Genomic DNA, 23,923 nt, shown 5'->3' with positions numbered 1-23,923 from the left:
CTTAGTCTTTCTTAAAAAGTAGGAAAGTTGAGGGAAGGGAAATAAATAACCCAGCAAGATGAATTACATTGTACTCATCCAGTATATTATACCTAGAAATATTTAAGTTAATTCATATACAGCATTTATAGAAGCATTTCTTTTTGGGAGGAGCACACTTCCAGGCTATAGGAATTTAAAGAACAAAATCCAGGATCTATGCAAATAGGATTTTTTTATATTTGTAAAAAATACTAGAGTACTTTTGCAAACGGTGTACTTCTAGACCTATATAGATACAGATTAACAGAAGACAATTATCATGGTCAGCTAAATTGAATTTTTAAAAAATCACATTGTAGTACATTCTTATAGCCAAGAAGATAATTGCGCAGACACTAATGAAGAGGGGTATGCTAATTATTAAAATACCTTGAGCCATACCAATAGAAATCTTTAAGAAGTCGCTCACAGAGACTTGCTGCTAAAAAAAACATGATTACAGACTATCCTTATTAAAATTTCAAGGAGTTCTGTAACAGAATAAACAGTGTGATACTTCCTCATTGCTGAAAAGGTAAGTTCAAAACCAAAACTTTTTTGTGACTTAAAACCTAAAAAATGCACCTTCTAATTAAAAGCAGCGATAGCAGAAATTAGGACCATAAACGGTAACAAAATGCCATGGTTATACTGCGTTTTTCCAGATCAGAGCCCAAATACAGTACCCAGTATATTAAGGCCAATTCTTGTATTCTGATTTGGTGCAAACTAGACCCATTGCAAGGCTCTGTTTCACACTGTCAACAGTTTGCATAGATGCCAGAATAACCAGATCGTTTTTCCTGCTATACTACTGTAATACCCATAAATCTTCCTTCTCATTTTTAATGTAAAATAGATTTAAAAAAATTAAACAAAGATTTTTGCTGTTGAACTGTGTCACTGAGGCAGATGCTAGGTTTGTCAGTTATAAAATGTTGTTGTAAGCATTTTATGTCAAAATTCAAATATAAATATTATTCTCCATAATAAAAAAAGGTGGAGACTATGCTGTTTTTAAGTAAAGTTAATAGCTCGATGAGTTTATCTAGACAAATATGTAGTCAAAAGTGTAACTAAGACTGAAAGATTATTATTCCAAGTACAAATTTAGATAACGGACTAGAATTATTTAAAAATAAACAACATAATTACCTTGCTTCCTAGTTTTTCCATTTTGCACTGGGAAGTTGGAAATTATGTTTAAAGGCAATTACTAGACTTTTAGTAGTAGCCGATGAGAACAAAGGGTCATGCTTCAGAAATATTTAAGAAGTAAAAACACTTTGAAAGAAATGGATGAAAAATATGAAAGACGATAACATAATAGGTGTGGGGAAAAAGAAATTGTAGTCTCAAAAATACAACCACAAAATTAGCCTCCATTTCTTAATTGCCTGCTGCAGATGAATAGGACACTACATTACAAATCAAAATCACATACAGTACAGTTCTGGAATCTAATTACACATTATCTGAAGATTTGATAAAATATATTTCAAATAGTTGCCAAAGAATTGTTGAAGGTCACTTCACAGAGAATACAGAAAGTTCACAGAGTAATTTGCCTAGCATTTTAATCTAATGTGGCTGCTGGTGCTGTTATCGTCACCGTTTCAACATCATAACTGCTCTGCAAATAAAACTTAATAAACTGACACAATACTCTACATTAGATTTCAAAGAGACTCATATCATGACCTTTACTATGACACCTGGCATAGTGTGGGCAGAAGAAATACCTGTTTCTGAAAGAATGCCACTATCATAATCCCATTAAAGTAAATTTTTTAAAAACTGTAACAAGGAATTATGGTCAGCTTCCTTTTTTTTTGTCTTCTTGCTCTTTTTTTAAAAAATGGACCTTTTTGTTTAAGCAAATGCTGATGACACCAAGGAATAACTGGTTTGCAGGAGTTACTGTGTCTGACGATTTGAGGGAGCAGAATTAGTAACAATCATTAACCCATGGCATACTTCAGCTTCAACTGTAATTTGCTAATTCAGTCCTGTTTGGTTTAGTAATCCCTGGAGATGGTTTCATTCCCACTGATTAAACAAATATTCAAATCAAATTTCTCATTTTTAATGCCAAATTTGAATTAATTTAAGTCAAATATTCAAGATGTTAACTTTAAATCCAGACATTTTTTTTAAGTAATAAAAAAATTGTTTATGGTAACCACTGTTATGTAGGCAAGTTTGGCAACCATTCTGTGGCAGCAACATCCCACAAACAGCAGGGTGATTGACATTTTTTTGGTGGTGTTGGTTGAGGAAGGAGTGCTGTTTAAGGAAGGAATGTTGACCAGGACATATTGGCTCTTCTTTAAATAGTGCCGCAGGAACTTTAACATCCCTCTGAATTACCAGAACAGACAAATGGGATTTTGGTTTAACGTTTCATCTGAATGACAGCACTTCAATCAGTGCAGCATTGATATGTCAGTCCAGATTATTCGCTCAAGTCCAGGGTTAGGTCTCAAACTCTCAACCTTTCGATGCAGAGGCAAGAGCAGTACCAACTGATGCAAGCTGTTGCAAAAAAACCAAAGTATCAAAGGGCATAGATTCCCATCCAGAACATTTTGGGGCCTATTTTTCCAGCTATAGACATACTTATTGCCTGATTTGCAGATGTTATCTGACCTCTGCCCACACCACCATTTTCCACTTGACATCTACACAAGCGGTAATAGTAATAGTTTAATGCTGGAATGGATGGATTATATGAATTGTGGGTAATCTGATGTAATTGTTAACCTGCTTCTAATTTTCAGTTCTAAAAACAGGTGCAGTGACATGACCAGCACAAATCAAGCAATCCTTGCCCTCAAAATGGTTGGAATTGTGTTGGTATTCAAGTGAAGCATATGAAGTTATTACAATTGAAGATTTGGCAAACAGAATCTATATACTACGTTCCTGAACTTCACTGCTGGGCTAGATGTTACTGCTTCTCCTTCCCATTGTGGTGCTACAAATTTCACGCTGTGGAACATCTAAATATTAGGCATAAAATAAACATGTTTCTACTAGATGCCCTTATGCCATTCTGTTCCATCTAGTAAACTATATTAGAGAGCAATAGAGAAAAAAATTCTGCAAATGCTAGTAAGATATTTAAATAGGCCCCTTTCCTGACTGGAAAACAGCTGCAGCAGAGCCCGTGACTACCTCTGACTGCCAGTAAACCTAACTACTCAACTGTAAGAAAATTTAGCCTCTTTAACTTCATCATATATATTGCCATTCAACAATAGCAGTACATGAAGGCGTGTATAAGTTACAGTATTTCAGAAGAATCACAATTTTAATTTGATTTACAGTGTAAAGTTCATTCAGTCTGTTCTTTATATCACAGTAGCATGCTGATTTCAGAGTTTCTACAGATTGCACATTCAACCGCAAAATGGACTGGAAGATTCCATGGCTGAGTCTGAACTTGTAAACAACAAACATTAAGTAAATACTTCGGTGCCCTTTTTCACATTAAAGTCAGCACAACACAGACTGTAAATCAAACTGTTTTGCTTGGCATTCCTCTCACTGAATACACCCAGCATTCCACAGATTGTACCCACTAGAATGCATTTTATTTACACACAAAGGTGCACCTATTAAAGGAATGAATTGAAATTTCAGTGTCAACTTCCTGAAAAATACCTATTAACTGAAACATTTATTAAGCATACAGAAAGTAAATTTTGAAGGAATGGACCACTACTATCAACTCATACTTGCAGTTATCTCAGAGTTGCTACAATCTTCAGGCTGTTAAATCCAATCTTGGTGCCATCTAATCACTTGTCTGATTTACCTTATTTTCTTTTCAACCCTTTTCAAGCTTGGTGGTATCCTGCAGCATGGGCCTTGGTCTATGCATTGATAGCAATGAAACACATAGCAAAAACAAAATACAAGTCCTAAATGCGGTTTTACGATCATTTAAAAATCTTATTTTCTTTATGGGATCATTTAAACATCATGTCTGCTATAACAGTATGCTATGGTTTAGTTTTTATTGATTTAAAGTCAGCATATTATGGAAGTGGACATATTAAGTGAACATTAAAACATCCTAGGTGGTTTGGGATACAGTTTTATGGAAGTGAAAGCGAGAACAATGGAAGAGTAAAAGACAGTGATGAAGAGTAATGCGTAAAATGACATGGCAAAGGTCTCTAGGAAAGAGACAGAAGGAAGGGAAAAATGGAAAAAGAGATTGTGATCAAAATAAATACTCTGACCTTTTATTCACTAATATTTTCTCATGTTAGCATTACTGTGGTACAAATAATGACTTGGATTACTGAAAAATAAACTGTTAAGCTCCATCATGTATTATTATAGCAGTAAGATTTTTATAATTGTACAATGTAATTGTGGTTGCAATTTGTTTGTTTTTAGTGGATAAAACAAGAAAGGGGAAGTCCAAGGAGTGCATGGTATCCCCTCTCCAGCAGATGGTGAACTCTTACCAGCATTTTCTGATTTTGTTCTATGTCTGACATCTAGAAATGAAAATTCAAGAAATTTAATCTTATTGGACATGTTGCAGCATCGGCATGTCTTTGAAAAATAAACTTGTTACAGGAATATTTATAGTGAATTATCTTTAACATTGTACTTTTTATTGACTTTTTTTTAAAAACAGTGACCATTGATGGCAGTACGAGCTGGTTTTGAGGACTTACTTAGTCCAGCACTGTAAGGGAGCTAAATTAACATATACAGTTGAAAGGACAAGATCACTGAAGCACATTGGATAAATGAAGGTATCTGGCACTATCAACTCAGTTCCCTCACATTGTCAAGCTAAGTAATTCTGCCAAGCCTGTTTTCCAGATTAGATAGTCAACATTTATTGAGTATACAAAATGATCAGAAAAATTAACAGGAGCCATGAAATAAGTCAAAAGATATTAATTGTAACTTTTTTTTCCTTAAAAAGTGGTGCTAATGGCATCACTCACTTTTTAAATACAGACCAAATGCAAGAGTACTGAAGGGGTTAAAATCCAGCTATTTACAGTGAACAAATGTACTCAGTAAAATAATTCTCCCAGTATTTACACAAGAACAGCTGAGCACAAATATTTTACTTTGCAACACAGAACAGAGGTTATTAGTATGAAAGTTTACACTGAAGAAAAGACATTAAGGGCACTAAATGAAAATATATTGAAGCTAAAATAGTCACTTTTACTGTATGTCCATGTATTACAAATACCAGATGCAAACATTAAAGAATATTACACAGGAGCGCACCAAACCTTTTTTGTATAATCCCATTCCAAAATAAAAGTAAAAGACGCCTATAAAAGAATCGATTTTCTTGTTGCTTGTTTTTATAATGTACACTCACATTGTAGCTATGTTTTATATATGTATATTTTATTTATATATTCAATGTTTGGTAATGCTTTTACAGCAATGACTATTTAAGGAATGAAAGGAGAGCAAAATTATCATCTTTTGATTATCGCCAGGAAAGGTCGGAATTTAAAGTAGTTAAAAAAAAGCTCCACACAATTATTCATTAAGTAATCTTGATTGTAAACCAATTTTGGGGTTTTATGGGTAGCAAAAATCATCAGCTACTCCTAAGGAACAATTAATGATCAGATGTCAAATTCCTATTCTTTACGTTTTGCACTCCCAGCCTCAACTTCCACCCCTAAAACACAGCCTACTATACCTCATCAGTCTCATATCAAAAGGGAGCCCAATAGGGAGTGAAGCTATTTTTGCATTCTGAGAACCATTAAAAGAAAAAGTCATCTTTCACTAGTGCTGTGTTGTGGGACCACCTTGCAAATGTAAATGCTTTCCTTTCACCTTACTGATGTAGTGCTCTCCACTTTGCTGCAGGAGCAAGGTTAGAAGGGACAGCAGGACAGTTGAGGGAAATGCAATAGGAAGGGAGTTTGAGAGTTTCCATTTAATAGATTGGGAAGGGTCTCAGAAGCTTGAGGATAGTTTAATTACTAGCTAGCTCTCTCAATGCACATGAAAGTGGAGAAATAAATGAGGGGGAAGAAAAGCAAGACAAAATAAATAGTGTGAAAATTAAAAGTTATTTTGATATAATGTGAATGCAGCTAAAATCTATAGCTCCTAAAACAGTGCTGATGACCAATGTTTTTTAATGTGTTGGCGCCTAAGTGTCTGAGATCAGACTCATTCGACCCCTTGTAATTGTTATTGGAAACAGTTGTCTTGCTGTCTGTTAAATATGCTGGACATTTAAAAGTTTTTTTTACATGATAAATACCAAAGTGGACAATGAATATACATCAAGACTACTGCAGAATTAACCGATGCTATAGTTGTTTTCAACCAAATGGATTAAAAAAATAAATATACATTCCATGGGACAATAAAAAGTAGGCCTTGTTTTGCAGAAGGGTACATATAAACATATACTTTGGTTTTAATGGGTTTGAGGGAGCCCTCTGGAGATGCTATTTTGCTTCATTTATTCTAGGGGGGACAACATATTGCCTTGGTTCCCTAAGACTGAACTGTAATCATCTCTCCTCTGGTCAGGAAATCCTTTAATATACTGCTATTAGGGGTTTTTTTCCAATAGCAAAGCAACATCTAAAAAAGATCATGTCTACCATTGAAATCATTCTGAACTTTCCCCCTTCTTTGCAAGGATATTTTTTCCACCTTCATCTCAATATAGGTTTGGTCATTTTCTTTGACCAAAAAGGGAAGGGGGAACCTACTGTCAAATCTCTGCCAATGTTACAGGAGGTCACTAGGAGGTGCACAACTGTGCTAATGGTAATTCTCCCTCCGTCCTCACAGAGATGTTTGATGTCTGCTTAGCACTTTCCCATAGCAGCATGTCTTTAGTCATCAGCTAAGTAAAGAAATTATATATGTGCCTCTACTGCCACGACTCCCTTTATTACTTCCTCAGAAATAAATACCATAAATATGTATTAACGTCATGAGTAATGGCAAGTCTATTTCACAAAATAATTGAAAAAGTTTCCTATCTTTGATAGGTGAAATCAGACTACATAGTTGATAAAATCACAAATTAAATTTACTACAAGAAAACGATTAACACAGAAAGCAAAATGAATACATCAAAATAACTTTTAATTTTCACACTATTTATTTTCTAACATGAAAGTAACAATGTGTTCCAGACGCTCAAGGGTTCCCTTTTCCACAATCTTCAAACTGATCCTTTGATGATCTTTTACATAGGTGCTCCTCTCTGTCTCGAAGATTTGACCTACTCTTGTGTCGTAGAAATAAGATTGAACTAAGTGAAGTAAACACTGTAGAGCTGCTGCCCAAATATATCTCTATACCCTTTATTTGCTTTGAAATCTAAACACACGAAAACAACGGACTGGAAAAGACCCACTGGTCCACCTAGCCTGTCCTGTATAGTTGTGATGCCTTATGCATCACGATACAGAAACTCCCTACCCTCCCAGAGCCATATAATCTCCCGGGAGAGAGAAAAAAGAAAATAAAAACCCAGGCCAATTGGCGGGGGGAAATTTGCAAAATTCCTCTTCGGTCCCTTTAGGTGATTAAAACTAGTCCAGGAGATCACATTACATAGAATTTACATCACAGAAACATACCATTCGGTGTTGCGGGTGTTTATGCTACACACGAGCCTTGTCCCATTCTATTTACTTCATCTCACATCGACCCTGATTTATATTACACTTGTGCAAGGTGATCTCTGCCCCAGCTCTCTCCTGAAGGAATACAGCGAAGCAGCGTTCACCATACACACCAGCAACCTGTGCCACAGGTCCACTATTCTCTTTCAAAAGAACTGCTTAACATCCAACCTAGCTCTGCCCTTAAATAATTTGTAAGCGTGACGCCTGGTCCTCCTTAACCTATCCAGTTCAAATAATTGGTCCTCCAGTCCCTTCGTTATTTTATAAGCCTCGATCAAATCGGCCCGGAGTCTACAATTTTCAGAAGTATACAGACCCAGCTCTTTGAGCCTATCTGGGTAGCTAAGATGTTTTAAACTGGGAATTAATTTTGTGGCACTCCTCTGCACCCTTTCCAAAGTCTCAATATCCCCCACAATGTGAGGGGATCAAAACTGGACACAGTATTCTAACTGAGGCCCATCCAAGGTCTTGTACAAAGACAAAATGGTATGCTTTGTTTTATAGAGAATTGACCTGTGAATGCAACCTAGAACCGTATTTGCTTTAGCTATAGCTTCACGACATTGGTCGTGAATCTTCAGAGAGTGATGCACTATAGCACCTAGATCTCTTTATTTCGCCACTGGCTTTAATTGTGTTCCCTGATTAGACCTGCCCACTTGCATAGCACTATCAGTTTTCTAAGTTAAACATCATTTGCCAAACACAAGCCCGTTTCTCGAACACACTGAGATCTGCTGCAATAGTTGAGCATCCTCGACATTCCTAACACTTGCACAAAGCTTGGTATTGTACGCAAACTTGTGGATTATTCCTTCAACACCTACATCTATGTCATTAATGAAAAAAATAAATAGCAAAGGCCAGCTTCTTCCTCAACACACTGGTAATTATATCAGTTGTTTCTATCATCTGACTGGATAGGATTGTGGATAGCAGCACCATTGCTGTGTGGAGCGATAGCAGGTCAGGCCTGAAACAAAACCTTTGGAATTCCTGTCTGACCTGACATTCCCTTAATGATTGTGGCAATCACAGACAATAAACTCAGTTTCTTCCCTCAGTGACAAATGTGCATACATTATCATTTGACAAGCTTGATTTATTTGGCTAAACAATCATGACCCTATGGGCATCTGTCCACAGGCAATGACATATACAGAGGCGGACCACTCTAACCTAATAGTTAATTTCAAATGGTATCTATATGCAGGTCTTTATGCCAACACAAAAGAAATTCCTTTAGGAACTCCATTTTAACCTCCAGTATACTGGCCCATATACAATGCCATATAAACAAAATATAACATAAAAATATTTTATGATATGACACAGGATAGAACTCCACCATCTGTCACATTTAACACAAGCCCACTGTAGTGTGTATCAGAAAAGAAACAGTGGGATACTAACTTGGAACCCAGAACGCAGGAGGATACATTGGCTTTGTTCAGGTTAGAACATTGTCCTGCAGGAGTTTTCTCCCTTTTTCATTGTTTTAGATATTGTGTTTGTTGCAATGTGAACCCCTATATGAAAATTCACCCTATACTGGTCATATAGAGATCACATAAATTTTTTAAAAGGTCTGAGGCCTCTAGCACTGTATCAATGTAAACTTCAGACTGTAGTTGGAAACCTAACAAGTCACTCTAGATCTCACTACAAACATAATTTAAGGAATAAAATACAGAAAGAATAAAAAATGGTAGATGCAAGAATGAAAAGAATGGTGAATACTGGAAGAGATAAGATGGGGAGATTGCCAAACACGTAAAACATACAGACTGATGTGATTAAAGAAAAAATGAAAGCAAAGACAGCAATTACTTTGCCGAGACACTATGTCTGAATTCAATTCCACTTAAATGAACACATAAGCAAATAATGAAAAAATTCAAACCATTTTCTACGTGCCCCCTTCTTAAGTGATTGACCAATAATAAACTTACATCATTTATCACGTGCCCGCTCGGTTACAATGGTCTATTAAACTATCTGCTCTATTTTACACCAGCTACACTTAATCCATTTCCTAAAGATCACTATTACAGTAATAAATTAAATTTTAAAATTATCTGGTGCCTCTCTGCAATGCCTTTACCAGCAGGGAGGGCTAAAAAAAAACTTTTAAAAGCATTTACTGGTAATAAAAGGGAATCTACTGCATCAGCTTGTGAAATTCCACAACATAATATGTTTTGACTCTTATAATCTTTAATACATTGAAAAAAATCAGCTGCAGCAGTTCAATGGCATGATGAATTAGAATGGCTTGCTATCCACAATTTTTCTTTGACAAAATGTTCATTGCTCAACACATCAACAACAACTTGCGTTTATATAGCACCTTCAAAGTAGTAAAATGTCCTAAGGTGCTTCACAGGAGCATTCCCATACAAAATTTGATATTGAGACACATAAGGAGATATTAGGATGGGTACTTGGTCACAGATGTAGGTTTTAAAAAGCTTCTTAAAGGAGGAGAGAGAAGTAGAGAGATGGAAAGATTTAGGGAGGGAATTCCAGAGCTTAGGGCCTAGACATCGTATTATGCAAACTTGTAAATAAAAACTGACAGCAGCCTTTAAACTATCCTCTCCCATGCCAATAGTTGATACCAGTGAAAATTATTTAATCCATTCCTGAATATTATTGTTTTAAGAAAAAAGGGAAAATTTTAACCATTTGGTGCCTGTCTGCATTGTAAACACTTGTGGTGTCATATGATCCAATCACAGTGCAGGAGCCCTGCATCATGGAACATACAGTAGCTTTCCATTATGCTAAGTACCCAAAAAAATTAGCCTAGAAATTACTGTTGATATTAGCTTGATGTATTTGTATGGCATTCCTACGTCCACTATTTTTGCCGAGGTGTTAACCCAATGGAAGTAAAACAGTGACAGAAGAATGTAATGTGAACGAGTTAATATCGCCTATAGTAATTTCTAAGCTATTACATCGTCCCAGTTTTTAAAAAATGCAAAATCACAGAATATATGGCATAAGCAAGATACATAATTGGAATTTGTGCTTTACAAAAAAAAAAGTTAAGAGTCAGGTTTGGATGTCATTTCAGCTTCACAGGTTATATATCCGATGGTGTACCACAACATTCTAGTGCAGTATTCTCCCTTAATATTTTCATATCTTAAAGCACATGTTAAAAACTAGATATTTCAGTGTGCAACATAGGATATAAACTGATACTTGCATGCTAGGTTCCAATTTGGTGTATCCAGATTGGCAGGTTGTTATGAAAGTTTAATAATGGGATAATTTTTTAAAATTTAAAACACAACCATAATCTTTATATACCTTCCTCACTGCTTAGTATGTAGGAAAACAAATATTGAAGTTATCCATCAGCATCTGCTATGCCAGGAATGCCACAAAGCACCCACACCTATAAACGGTTGAAGAAATGATAGAGCATAGAGAGCAGTAGAAAATAAACTAGTACATATTGATATGCTCACTTACTGTCGAAATAATAATGCTGTGATTGTAAAACCTCGGTATACTCACTCAGAATACTGATTTGCGAGCTTTCATTATGTCCTTCAAGAGCTTCTGCTTAAATTTTCTTTCCGCTGCTGGTAAGACCGTCGCTGTTAGTTTGAACCCTGACATCCATTTAAAACCATTATTACTTTAATTAATATATAACAAATACAGGAACTACCTGCAATTATGAACTTCAATTGCATGTGTGTATGAGGGATTTTACCACACAAATGTTTCAGTACTTTGCCTCATGCCAACACTAGCACTGCCATGGCAAAACTTTTAATATACACTGTTCACTGTTGCGCAATTATATTTTAAATTGATCTCAGAAAACAATTGTTTCAGATGTTGCCTGACACAATCTAATTTGACTGGCATGCACAGCTGAAATGCCACATCTCAGCCTGTGCTATCCTGATGGCAGCAAAGTCTATTCACACACAAAATATACAGGTGAAACTCAGCAGTTGCTGAGCAAGCAATAGACAATTCTTCAGTGATTAACGTTTAGCTGTGAGCTACTACTGTGCTGGACCACGCTGTTGAATGAAAGATCCTTCCTTTATTGAATACCGCAGGGCAATGAAGTGAACCATAGCCACTAAAGAACTAGTACTACCCTTCAGAAAAAAATACAGAAATAACTGTCACCTTCAGTGACCTGCAATGTAAAATGGCAACGCCTGTTTAGAATTGCAAATGAAATGCTGCCTTTGAATCTAAAAGATAAGATCAGTTACACCCAGCACACTGCAAAATGGATTATGAAGCCAATGGGTAAATGTATGGAAAAAAAGTGACCTCCATTTGGCAGTGAAACACAAAATAGAAAGTAATGATAGCTGTATACTTCTTTGAAAGCTACATAAAGCACTTCATTCAAGTTTGTGGAGGGACTACACTCCTTTTTTCCCAAAAATCCTTGTGCATCCCTGAAAGTAATAAATGATTGCCGCAGTAATGATGTTAATTTATAATGGCTTTCTCAAGAATGTATAAAGAAAAAAACGGCATTTAAGGACATTTAAATTTTATTTGTTCTTGGGATGTGGACAAGGCTGGTAATTCTGCATTTATTGTCCATTCCTAGTTGTCCTGCGAAAAAGGTAATGGGACTGTACATACTCGGGCCTCTCATAATAAAATCACAGATATCACAATATATATTGAGATCTGAATAAGCAATTTTATCCCTGCAAAATTGCAAACTATGTTCACTTAGACTAAATAATAATAGAATACTATAATAATTTTGTAATAAAGGAATGGTAATTAACATAACAATTCTGGTTCCTTGAAGAAGGGTTTTCCAGGTACTGTATAAACTTCCAGTTAAATGCTGCATGCTTGAGCAACCAGGAAATTTAAAAGCAACTTGCTGCATGAATCATGTCGACACCCATTATATATACTACGTGCACCAAGTGTTGGCAGTTCTTTGCGGCCTTTGAGTGGTGCCACACTTGGTTAATTCATTTGCCCACACAAGAGGAGAGATAGGTGCTATTGGAGTTGTGTGTGGAAGAATCACCTGTCAAAAGTCAGAGTTATGCGAAGTACTGCTTCTTTCACTATGTAGAGCATTACATCTTGTTGTTCAACATAATTACAGATATATCAAGACGCAGAGAAACAGAGCATTTTAGCAAAGAGTTCTTTAAAGGCTGTATGAAAGAATGAGACACCCAGTCATTAATAACTACTTGCAGCATCCCTAAACATGATAAGCTTAGTCATTTTCATTTTGGCCAGGTATTTTGTTTGAGACTTTTAGAACTGACCCTTTTTGCACCACAGACAAACGGGTTTTCGGCTCAGGAACCTGAAAAATATTGTGCTTTGATAAATTATCATCGAGAAAGGTGAAGCACTGCTCTCTGGCTCATTTCCCAAACCAGATTGTGTGTAGTCGCAGTAATATGGAAGAGGAATTTTTATTTAATAAAGCTAAGGATTGCTACAGTACACATTTAAGAACAAAGGTCCAAGAGTCGTCTTAGAAATATAAGAATTGAAAGAGCCAGACCACAGCTTACCAGTAAATGCAGGTTATTGCACAGATAACTCCCTGACGGCTGTAGCATCGTTAGTGCAAAGGACTATCATCTTAAACAGTCACAGTCTTTTAATTGTCTATTTTTGGTGACTGATAAGTACTCTGGTATTTAAAGAATACAGATAAAAACTATTTCCAATTCATTACATTGTAACTGTCAGTTGACTAATCTTAACCACTAACCTTGACAGTTTAACATTCTGAACTACAGTGCTGTTACGCTATGGTTAATTTTCGTGTCATAGGAGTTCAGGTGGGTGGGATCCTATCTAAAGACATCAATTTCATATTACTGCAGAATTTTGATGGATGTTTAGTGCTGTAGTTTGTCAGAATCTTATGCATGAGCCTTAAAAAAATGTATTTTGCAAATTTTCTCCCCACATTCCTGAAAGTATTAACTCCATCTTGAAAAATGGTTCCATTTAATTCTTGCCTCTTGTGCATCCCCGATTTTAATAACTCCACCATTGGCGGCCGTGCTTTCAGCTGCCTGGAATTCCCTCCCTGAACCTCTCTGCCTCTCTCTCCTCCTTTAAGACGCTCCTTAAAACCTACCTCCATCTGTCCTAATACCTCCTTATGTGGCTCAGTGTGAAATTTTGTTTGATGACGTTCCTGTGAAGCGCCTTGGGATGTTTTACTATGTTAAAGGCGCTATATAAATGCAAGTAGTTGTTGTTTCAAAAAGGAATTGGATAAATATTTGAGGGGAAAAAATTTGCAGAGCTACGGGAAAAGAGTGGGGGAATGGGACTAACTGGATTGCTCTTACAAAGAGCTGGCACGAGCTCAATGGGTCGAACGGCCTCCTTCTGTGCTGTAACCATTCTATGATTGGAGCCGGGGACTCTCCAGTACCTCAATGTGTAAACCAATACAGTGTGTGCTGGTAGGCAATTCAACTAGGTGGCATCGCATAAATATACCTTCCAGCAAGTGTTACAGAAGTACGAACGTGTAGCGCATAATTGAAATCAACTAACTCAGAACGTACAGGGAATTAAACCGTGTACCTTCTGGTCTGCACACTCTTATTAACTGAGCCATCGAGTTAGCTCTAATGCAAAAGTCTATCAAAATAATGGTAATTTAGGTTAAGGAGGAAAAATAGGATTCAAAACCAGTTGTGTTGGACTTGTAATTGCATAAAATTTAGTCTAATGTAGGACAGAATTAGGAACATCATCAGAACACAGATGCATCATTTATCAAATTTAGGACTTTTGGATTAGTTTAATATTTTATTATTCAGAATTATTAGGGTGCTGTAAATTAAATTTTGTTTCTATATTATTATATCTCTACCCTGCCCTAAGTCCTCCTTACTTTTTGTCTGCCCTGAATGCCCAGCTTCTGCCTTCTTCCTCCTCCCAGGCTCCCTTCACCCAGGCAGGTCTGGACATAATCGCTAATTGGAATGTGCAAAAGCAACTATTTTAAATCATAAGTGATCCAGAATCAGGCATTTGAGGACCCTACAACATCCTGACAAGCCAGAAAACAAGTCTGCAAGGTTATGACTGCTGCTTGCTACTTCATCCTGCAGTCTGCTCACTGTACTCCTTCACTACGGTGTTCTTTCCCCTCTGCAGGCAGTAACTGCAGAAAAGGAAAGAAGTGCAGGCGGCATAAAGGGAGCACAACAGAAAAAGACAAAAATCCAAGGTGGGGGGGGGGGGGGGAAGAGGAGGAGGAAGAAGAGAGAGGGGGAAAAGAATTAAGTTTTTATAACATTAACTATCGATACCAAACTAAGTGTGAGGTGGCAGTAACTCCCCTTAAGACCTCATCCAGCTGCCAGTCTCTCACTACACCCAGCCTTCTTGGTGTTCTTGTTTTGGTCCCGCCTCTTATTTATACCTTCATTTTTTTTTTCATTCTGTAAGCAAGATCATGTGAGATCCTTTAGTACTTGGCTAAATTTTATGAATGCATAATATGTTGCAGCTATTATTCGCAAAGTTACAGAAGTACATGCACTGCTGGCACCTAAAAGGTTGCTCTATTATGTTGTGACAGAGTAGAATTTTTAGGAAAAGAGGCATTGCATTTTCAGAAAGTTGAATTTGACCTCAGCACAAATGCAAAGCAAGCTATCATGTACAAGAGTACCCATCCAAGATGAGTGGAACAGGAGTCCTCAAGGCTTAGATAATGGTTAACGGTTGAATTAAATAACTTATATGTCTCTATACGTCTAATGAACGGTGGTTCTATTACTGCAAAAAGCACAATAAGTACTTGAAAACATTAAATGCATAACAGGTTGATCAGCATCTGAAACAGAAAGATACTGTTAACATAATGGGTGTGGCCCATTCCCAGCTCTGAAGGGTCACACATTGACCTAGGCTGCTCTTTCAGATGCTGATCAACCTGTTCTACATTTCCAGCATTTTCTGCTTTTACTTCAGAATTCCAGCATTAATGGTTTTTCTATTTATCATTACATTTTCATAGTCTACCAACTGTACTCAGTTTTTAAGTAAAGGATAATAGATAGCAGTAAGTGAATTACAAGCCAGTAATCCCACTGAGGGGTTCAGATAACATCAAACTGTCAGAGAAGATAGTAGCATTTCATTTTTTTATTTTTATTTTTTTACTGTGTAGTGGTCCATTTGACATGGAGGTTTTCTGAAGTCATTTGAATTTGAAAAGAGTACCTTGTAATCAAGGACAAAGGGGCATTAACAATTTTATGGTATACAACATGACAGTATAATGGATCTTTTGAGCATTACTACCTTAATATGGTGGTAAGCTTTTGAGAAATATTGTAATATGCTGAGTATCAGATACTAATTTTTCCTGCAACATACAGCAGAAAAATAAACTGTTAATATGCACAATATCCAGGTACCATGCTGTATACCATAAAATGGATAGCTGGGTGATCACTCTATAATACTATAGCAACAATGTGCAAAATATTTAACTTAATTTAAATCAAGGTACATAGAAACAATCTTGCTACCTATGATTTTTTTTAAAATTGAGTACAGTTAAAAATCACATAATTAGATCAAGTATTTTTCTCAAAGTATATAGATACAATCATGGTAGCTTCCATTGGCTTTGTTGCACAACCCCTACAAATGGAAAACATTTGTCTCTTTTATATTATAAAGCACAGCATAATTCTTGATCTACCATGACTGGTTCTATAATACTAGTCTGTTGAAATGTAAGGTTCCTGAAGCAGACATGCCTCCCATCTATTGACTGTGCTTAGTTCAGTTCCTTCAGTGAATGCACTGCAAATTGATCGCTTGCTGCTCCCAGGAGCATTTTCAAACCTTCTCATTGCCACTTCACTTCAGCAAATTATGCTTAATTTCATTGTGTTTGACCACGCTATGAAATTTACTCTAACTGGACACTTCCTCAGTCCATGACGGGCTTTGTGGGAGCGTCCCTTTTTCTTTGGTTTATCAGCACATTTATCAATGCATTTCCACCAGCGCCAGCTCTATGAGGCATAACAGCATTCTCAATACTTTGTTTGTATTCAGCAGACTAGCCTTTGCATTCAGTGCTATTACTGTTACTTTTATATGTTACTAAATGAACTCCTGACTGCACTGCAATGTAATCTTCCTCCCACATTTTACGCTGCGATTAAATCCTATCTTCTATCCCCCCTGGTAACAGTCAAAAAGCTGCACTGTACCTTTTCATTAATACAGTAATTCTAGGCTCAGATATATTTACTTGCTACAGCATTGTAGTGGCAAACCTCATTGAACATTATACTTCAATTCTCTTGCATGGTCTTTGGACACAAGTTTATAAACCACATCACCTTTAGCTACATTATTAACTACTCGTTCTAGCTGCTCAATCGACAATACTGATGACAGAGTCAGAGAGACAGGTGGTCCATCATGATATACCCTAGTTATAGATATAATACTCTATATTGTGGAAATTGAATTTCTCAGTGATCAATGGCAGATTACTGATTAAACCTCTTGTGTGAACATTATCACATATCACGGATATACAGTACACATCAGCACCCCCTGCCTGGAGTCAAATTGACTAAAAACATTAAAACACCTACATTTAAAAGTAATTTAGAATTGAAATAACAACTGATACCAGTGAGTTGTTTCAAACCTCAATTTCAAGGTTGTGATGTATATAAACCACTCCAGCTTTGCTTTTACAGTTTACACCATCTGAATTCCTTGACAAGCCACTTTCAGGTACCCTTCTCCTTAATTTATAATTCTGTATTATTTTCATATTCTTGGTAAAGTGAGATTTGTTTCAGAAAAACAAACAGCAAAAAACTTCTGTAATGATATTATTGTTTCACAGTGTGAAGTCTTGTGACTTGTATTTAAACCAAAAATATATTCTTGTGACCTAGTGTCCAAACCTAAAGAGGAAACAAAATGAAACCTCAGGCTGCTTAACAGTAACAGTCAATTTACCAACGAACTGGGATGTTTTAGTAGACAATTAGAAATGTTGTTCAATCTAAAGGAATGTTACTTACACACTAGGTTTTACAACATTTATCCATTAGTATCAGAAAAAGAATTTGACAAACACTGATTCAACTAGCATACACCAAACTAGTCATCATAATGCAGAATATGGAACAAAGGTCAAGAGTCTAGTTTCATCCCAAAAGTTTTGTAAACACACAAATCAAGTGTGAAAGACAAGTCATTAAAGAAATTGTCACTTCCTTTTTTTATTATTTTTAAATGGAAACCTGTTTTTTTTTAAACTATGATTTAGGAACGATGTTGGTCCGATGCATTAGAGGATGCAGTAGTTCTTTTTCACATTAAGAATGCCTGTGACTTTCAGATGCTTCTTTGCCTGGACATCTATCTTCACAGCAACCCAGTTTATTTATGCAATAAACAATATAAGAGGTTATTTTCTTTTTTTTAAAAAAGACAAAGAACTGCACCAGTCTAGCCTGTATTTGCTGCTGACAGATCAACACTGACTGACACAAAAAAATTAAGATGCAATTTAATTCAATCATCATCATCAGGAGCAAGAGTATTAGAGCCCACCTTGTTGAAAAATTCTCAAAATTTGCATTCTGTACTCCTAAATGTTTTTTTTCACAAAATAATGCAATAACGTCATATAGCTTCTTCAATGTTCGCAATATGTATCCATTTCCTACACACAGTATAGCAGGTCTCTTGTGGTGTTGCCCATGGTAAATTGGATAAAATGTTGTTTTGTTAGGACAGGAGTGTTATACCACTCCCAGTGTTTCTATGAAATTCATGTTGCCTGTGGAATTCTTGCATATTAATAGCCTAAATTCAGTGCATGGCAAAAATGTTCACTTCCAAAAAAACAATTTTTAAACAGCAGAAGTATTCATTTTTTCACTCATACAGAAGGGTTGGAACAAAGCTCTGGCCCTCAAAACTCTGTTCATTCTAAGAAGCTACAAAGAACGACATCTTGAAGGTATTCTGGGTTACTTGTTTATTTATGGCCCACTTTGAAGCCCTTTGAATACTTCAATCACCTGTGATTTAATTTTCCATGTTCATCACCATAAACAAGAGTTTCAAGGCTTCACTGGCTTATGTCATTGAAGATGATTACTCACCAATAACCTGCTCACGGATGCTCAGTTTGGGTTCCGCCAGGACCACTCGGCTCCAGACCTCATTACAGCCTTGGTCCAAACATGGACAAAAGAGCTGAATTTCAGAGGTGAAGTGAGAGTGACGGCCCTTGACATCAAGGCAACATTTGACCGAGTGTGGCACCAAGGAGCCCTGGTAAAATTGAAGTCAATGGGAATCAGGGGGAAAACTCTCCAGTGGCTGGAGTCATACCTAGCACAAAGGAAGATGGTAGTGGTTGTTGGAGGCCAATTATCTCAGCCCCAGGACATTGCTGCAGGAGTTCCTCAGGGCAGTGTCCTAGGCCCAACCATCTTCAGCTGCTTCATCAATGACCTTCCCTCCATCATAAGGTCAGAAATGGGGATGTTCGCTGACGATTGCACAGTGTTCAGTTCCATTCACAACCCCTCAAATAATGAAGCAGTCCGAGCCCGCGTGCAGCAAGACCTGGACAACATCCAGGCTTGGGCTCATAAGTGGCAAGTCACATTCGCGCCAGACAAGTGCCAGGCAATGACCATCTCCAACAAGAGAGAGTCTAACCACCTCCCCTTGACATTCAACGGTATTACCATCACCGAATCCCCCACCATCAACATCCTGGGGGTCACCATTGACCAGAAACTTAACTGGATCAGCCATATAAATACTGTGGCTGCAAGAGCAGGTCAGATGCTGGGTATTCTGCGGCAAGTGACTCACCTCCTGACTCCCCAAAGCCTTTCCACCATCTACAAGGCACAAGTCAGGAGTGTGATGGAATACTCTCCACTTGCCTGGATGAGTGCAGCTCCAGCAACACTCAAGAAGCTCAACACCAACCAGGACAAAGCAGCCTGCTTGATTGGCACCCCATCCACCACCCTTAACGTTCACTTCCTTCACCACCGGCACACAGTGGCTGCAGTGTGTACCATCCACAGGATGCACTGCAGCAACTCGCCATGGCTTCTTCGACAGCACCTCCACCACCTAGAAGGACAAGAGCAGCAAGCACATGGGAACAACACCACCTGCACGTTCCCCTCCAAGTCACATACCATCCTGACTTGGAAATGTATCGCCGTTCCTTCATCGTCGCTGGGTCAAAATCCTGGAACTCCCTTCCTAACCGCACTGTGGGAAAACCTTCACCACGCGGACTGCAGCGGTTCAAGGCGGCGGCTCACCACCACCTTCTCAAGGGCAATTAGGGATGGGCAATAAATGACGGCCTCGCCAGCGACGCCCACATCCCATGAACGAATAAAAAAGATAAAAATAACAAAGCATCTGGGTCCTCAATGCTGAAGCAGTTACCACTCTGCAAGTAGACACTGAATTGGTTTCAATTGTGGACTTGATTTCAATCAACATTTATATCGACACCCATTCAAAGGCTAAGATCTCATCAAGTTATACTGCGTGAACCGGTTTTCTTCAAACAGAGGAATATCAACATGGAGGTTATGGTAGTAGCAACTATTACTCTCCCCAGGCAGATATTTGATGTTGTCCAGTTAGTGACTTTTGCAACTTCTGTACTATCAGCACCATTAAAGTTCCAGAGCCCTTCAAGTTGTCTGACACCTGAGACTGTGGATCGGACAGGTTCCCTTGGTGCCACTGGTTTAGATTCTAAGCTACCAGGTGTTTATCACATCATCTCTGAAACCAGAGATGGGAAGCAGGTAGTGGAAGAGAGTATACTTCCCAGGGTGCAGACATTATTTTAGAAGTCTCCCAAGCATATCAATATCTCTGTACCAGCAGAATTAGTGCGCCTTGTAGTCGGTGGCTGCATGCCTAAAGAATCTTTCAAATGTGAATAACATCATTTTCAGGGAATTCGTTCATAATCATAATACTCTGATGGACAAAGCTATAGCACAAGGCTCTCTAGTCATCAGGCCTATAAGCACAAGCCAATATGAATAATGTTCACAGGGAGTAATATTGTTGACATCTAAGGATGATCTGCATGGATACAGATGCCAGCTCAAGGGATTGCTCTGCACTGATTTGCCTGGTTAAAGATGACCAACTTTCTGCCTGAGTTACAGAATAGGCTAATGGTGCTTCCCTTTATTGAAAAGAGGCTATTTGGGGAACAGGTCCAAACTACCTTGGACAGCAATAAACAGCTCCAGCATTGTTTGAATACTATTGCTGGCATGACTCAGAGGAGCCTTGTCCAATAGGCTCAATGTCCTTCTCAAAGACAGCCATAGAAATCAAAGCAGCATCTCTATGCATAAAGCCCTTTGCCAGTCTATCCCTTTTTTTTAAGCCTGACTTGATACTGACAGACTATGAGGACTTAAAAACTGAGCTGGTTTTGTACTACTCCTGAAAAATGCTGGACGTCGTTTTGTTGTCTTCTTCAATTAATGTGGAGATGCCGGTGATGGACTGGGGTTGACAAATGTAAACAATCTTACAACACCAAGTTATAGTCCAACAATTTTATTTGAAAATCACAAGCTTTTGGAGGCTTCCTCCTTCGTCAGGTTCACCTGACGTCACATTCACCTGATGAAGGAGGAAGCCTCCGAAAGCTTGTGATTTTCAAATAAAATTGTTGGACTATAACTTGGTGTTGTAAGATTGTTTACATTCTTCAATTAAAACATATCCAGAGCAAGGTTAAGTGGCAGAGTCTCACATGGACTTCTTACAACTTGACTTTCCTCCATATGTTGGATATTACCCTCTTTGCATGTGATGATTGAACATCACTGAGAAAATTTACCTACAGTAATTGATACAGATCAAAAATATATTCAAACATAAACTACTAAAAAGCAGATGTAGCTGTCTCCTCCAGTTAGGTCTCGTATCCAGGAATAAATTAAATTTTTTACTATTAATTGCAGCTTTCTTCTGGAGACCTACCATTTCAAGTCTTAAACTTGCTGTGGAACCACTCAGCAATAGGCCCTTCGGAACTGCCCTTGAACAGTGATTGACATTTTTTTCAGTCCTTCTTGCCATCAGCGAATGGCTGAGTACACAGCAGAACATAATTAGTACCCAATTTTCTGGTCTCTATTGCCTCCTGATCAGCATCCAGTACTAAAAAGGGTATTGATCACTGCTGAACTCCATAAAGACTGACACAGCTGACAACAGTTGAGCAGCTTTGAACTGAAATGGCTGGAATCCTGCAAGGTAGGAGGTATCAATAAGATTCTTCCTACCCTCGCAAGCTAGATGGAGAAGATTGTACTTTACAATGAAAGTACTTTTCCTTATACTTAATCTTCTTTAAGGGAAAAAAGGTGCAATTTGCAAGTATAAAAGAACCACAGCACAAACAGCACTTTCTCCCTTCCTGACCCCTAAGAAATTCTCTAAATATGTAGTTCATACATTGTGCACTGCCCGTAAGGCCTGTTCAACCACTCACTTGTTTTCTAAAATACTTCCATATTTTTCCAAAAAATACAATTTACTCAGTGCAAAAAAAAACTGAGTATTTATGTGCCCAGAAAAAAAGTGTCAGCTTAGAACTATATAATTGTTTTCTTTGTAGAAAATACTAGGCACTTCACAGTCATTATCCTTAGTCACAATGGATGCAGTAAAATCTGCTCACATTTTTACAAGTATCAAATATTACTGTTACTCTAGAGGAAGAAGATGGGAAAATAGAAATGAACAATGTATAGAGATTAAAAGAGCAAAGCAAAATGTGGATGGTGCACTCTACATTCTAAAAAGGAAAGTAATTCTGTTTGGTTGATTGGTTACACACAATGAATAGTAAATATTTAAAACTAATTAAATGCTTGCTAACATAACTATAGTCCTTTATTACAAAGGGTAAATATTTTTTTTGTTTTATAAGAATGCTAAAAACAGTGACCAGCAACCACCCTGAGGGTATTTAAATATTTTTATGGCAGTCTGCCTTAAGTGTTTGAAAAAGTTGGGCGGTGTCAGTCTACCTGAAGGCCTCATTGCAAGGCACTTTTGCATTATTGTTGGGGTCCCTGGAGTGGAGTGCACAAGCAGAGACCCGCTGTGCTCTAGCCTCCTCATGTCCACGACTGTGCACGAATGAAAGGTGTTGGAGATTGGATGGATCTCTTGAAGGAGCCTCACCAAAGATAAGGGTTGATAGAATAGCTTCCAGTGGTATAAAATCCCCTTGCAACTACTATTGATGGTACATGCAAGAAAGTGGCAGAATTTCGCAGTTAAGCTTTGGAATTGATGCAGAGTCATTTGTGTGTGGTCTGCACATTAAGCAGTGCCACGACACAAGTATGCAAATGTCAGAATAGAAGATGCCTAATCTAACTGCAGTTTTGGTCTACTATAACATCTGAGCTCTAGAGGTTGCCACTTTTATATTAGGAAGTGGTGTAGATAGAGGAAGATACATGGTTGCCATCAACAGCACTCTCTCAAGGTAAAAGTGCATATTAGTTGGAGTCCTACTAAAATTATTACAGATATAGCTTTATGCTGATGCAATTGCAATCCCGATCAAATCGTCTTTCATTTCTTTTCAATAAAATAGAGTTGATCTCACTCTGAATGGTCCTACTTCACACTTACCACTAAATATCTACAACAAAGTCTCAGTGTAGTTCCTGCAAACTGGTTTCTGCTTCAAATTAGCTACTTGAATTGTAACTGGCATCAGTTCAGCATTTTTGCATCTGGAGGGAGGCCGTCTCCAGATGGCAGGTTCGGACTACTTTTATTTCGCACCAGTTGCAGGATTACTGGGAAAGATCAAATATTAAGCTTAGTTGGAGTAGATTGAGGGAATAATAAGTTAGAGCGAGAGGGAGATGGTCTAGGACTGATGAAAGTAAAAACAGACAAAGATAGAAGCTTCAAAATATAATTCACGGCTTCAAAAATATGAACAAAACATAGCTGAGAAACCTTGAAATTGTCCAGTTCATACTGCGTATGATAAATTTTATTACGTTTCCTAAACTGGTAGTAGTGACTGGCAAAGTTGCTAATTTTGTGTACATACTGTATCGACATTTGAAGATACTACATGAAGTTAGAGCTAATTTTCCATTTCTATTGCTGAA

The 23,923-nt window shown here is 37.5% G+C and overlaps 1 protein-coding gene across 3 annotated transcripts in view; it reads right to left on the bottom strand.

The window, feature by feature from the left end:
* taf3 (TAF3 RNA polymerase II, TATA box binding protein (TBP)-associated facto) overlaps positions 1 to 23,923 on the bottom strand; it is a 160,712-nt gene that overhangs the window by 70,954 nt on the left and 65,835 nt on the right. Inside the window, exon 1 of one of the 3 annotated variants that reach the window (XM_068005115.1) lies at positions 11,223 to 11,307. The exons of the other annotated variants lie outside the window; for them this stretch is intronic. The gene's annotated coding sequence lies outside the window, so the exon portion shown is untranslated. Of the gene's footprint in view, positions 1 to 11,222; positions 11,308 to 23,923 lie in introns of those variants that run through there. 3 annotated transcript variants of the gene reach the window in all.

This window comes from Heptranchias perlo, chromosome 24 (genome assembly GCF_035084215.1).
Source record: "Heptranchias perlo isolate sHepPer1 chromosome 24, sHepPer1.hap1, whole genome shotgun sequence".
Taxonomy (NCBI): Eukaryota; Metazoa; Chordata; class Chondrichthyes; order Hexanchiformes; family Hexanchidae; genus Heptranchias; species Heptranchias perlo.
The sequence above is the reverse complement of the archived record's forward strand: the minus strand, read 5'-3'. Positions and strand labels throughout refer to the sequence as shown.